Here is a 1,933-nt window from a genome sequence, read left to right as displayed (position 1 = left end):
AGTCATATAACGGGGAAGATGAAGGTTGGCTGATTCACTGGCAGATGAAGAAGTAGAAGGTAAAGTCCCAGAGTTTACTTTTTGCCCCGCTATAATTTCGCCCTAATGTCAAGCAGCAACAAAGACAGGGCATAACCATGGAACCGAGGTATGTGGCTTCCCAAATGTAAAAAGGCGCCCTTGCCGTGCCATTGTTCCCACAATGCCGTGACTCGGATTCGAACCGAGGTTGCTGCGGCCACAACGCAGAGTACTAACCACTATACGATCACGGCGAGCTACCGGAACGCCACGGGAGGCGCGTCACCTAGTGTTGTCCTTCTGGTCTACACCGCCGCCGCTCTAGCCTTCCAAAGTGCCCATTGTCTACCAGGCCCCCCTGGCTTTCTCGCTGACCTCGGAGGCAGAGTAGGGGCGTCGTGGACTCCCCGGCCGAAGTCTCAGCTGGTCATCCGCACGGACCGTAAGAGAGGACATGAAAATGCTTTGCAAACTAAAGGACTCCTATGAAGCCAGGCCTACGACTGGGACTCTCACGTAGCCTGCACAGATGCGAGACCCCGGGTCGCCCGATTGGTGGCCCTGGGTCCCTCTCACACCGTGCCCTGGCACTCAACGCTATCTGAACGGATTCTGTTTGGGAACGGGGCCGTCTCTTAAACGCTACCAGAAGGAAAATCAGCTCCGAGCGCAGCCTGCGCGGTGGTGAGGAGCGGGATCTGGCCCGTGGGCAACTGCGGACTGAAACCAAGTAAGCAAGGAGACCAGTGCGCCTGCGTACACTCAGGGAGCGGCGAGGCTGGAGCTGGGCGGGAACAAGTAACGACAAGTTAGTGACACGCTAAGGGGGCGGGGCTTCTAACAGAGAAGAGCTCAAGGGAGAAAGCTTGGCTCCGGGTCCCCAGTAGCTCGCCGTGATCGTATAGTGGTTAGTACTCTGCGTTGTGGCCGCAGCAACCTCGGTTCGAATCCGAGTCACGGCATTGCGAAAGCAATAACACGGCAGGGGGTCTGCTTTTTACCGCTTTCCTCCATTTTTATCTCGAGTTTGTAACATTTTCCCGAAAATGGATCCCAATCCCGTTGTGACAGTTGGAGAGGACGTTTACGCCAGCTCTGGCTAAATAGGATTTCCGAAGAATATAGGCTTCCGGTTACTCTGGGGCTGTGCGCGTTATCGTTCTTGGGGACAAAGCACAGAGCACTCAGAAGGCTGTACTGAAATAGACATATGTATGAATTTCCACGGCAGCCCTGGAAACAGACTCCAAATAATAGGAAGAGAAGGCTTCACGGAGGAGGTGGCCTTTGAAGTAGCTGTTAAAGGCAGAAAGGTAATTTGTTAAGCAGCCAGGATAATCTCGTGTGCAAAGGCTTAAAGGAGGTCTTGAAAAGGAACTATCGTAATTCCTCTTTGTAAATCATCTCTCTTCCCCACGTCTACGACGCACAAAGGCCCTGGCCTGACAGGTAGTAGGCTCTTCTCGAGGACCTGTTGAGTGAATGAATGCAAGAAATTAGGAGATAAGAAACGACACTGAAGGAGGGCCGTGAGATGAGCTGTAAAAGGTAGACGAAATTCCTCCAGTCTGGGGGATGGGTGTGAGAGGTGGAAGAGTGAAAGGATTCAATTCGTGTTTAGTAAGATCCTTCTGGCAACTCTGCAGGGTGTGGGGGTGATTAGAGCAGATGACACTGTAGAGACGAGTGGTCACTCTGGATTCACTTGTTAGAACCAGTAGCATGTTGTCAGTCCACTGCCTACTGTCGACTCCGCCTGGTTCTAGGCGCAGTGGGGGCAGGAGCACTGATGAACAAGAAGAAAAACCGGACCGAGTCCCTGCTGCCGCCCAGGGGCACAACAGAGGTGGGCACCAGGTTCGGCGGGAGCACTGTGGAGGAAGGAGTCAGGGCTATCAGTGGAGTAGAAGAA

The 1,933-nt window shown here is 53.4% G+C and overlaps 2 non-coding genes across 2 annotated transcripts; one reads left to right on the top strand and one right to left on the bottom strand.

Moving 5' to 3' along the window:
- Positions 1–203: 203 nt before the first annotated feature.
- TRNAH-GUG (transfer RNA histidin (anticodon GUG)) lies at positions 204–275 on the bottom strand. The gene has a single exon. It is a non-coding gene; the product is annotated as a tRNA-His (tRNA).
- A 636-nt stretch (positions 276–911) lies between these two features.
- Positions 912–983, top strand: TRNAH-GUG (transfer RNA histidin (anticodon GUG)). Its single transcript has one exon. It is a non-coding gene; the product is annotated as a tRNA-His (tRNA).
- Positions 984–1,933: the final 950 nt, after the last annotated feature.

The sequence above is a fragment of the Diceros bicornis genome, chromosome 5 (genome assembly GCF_020826845.1).
Source record: "Diceros bicornis minor isolate mBicDic1 chromosome 5, mDicBic1.mat.cur, whole genome shotgun sequence".
NCBI lineage: Eukaryota > Metazoa > Chordata > Mammalia > Perissodactyla > Rhinocerotidae > Diceros > Diceros bicornis.
The sequence above is the reverse complement of the archived record's forward strand: the minus strand, read 5'-3'. Positions and strand labels throughout refer to the sequence as shown.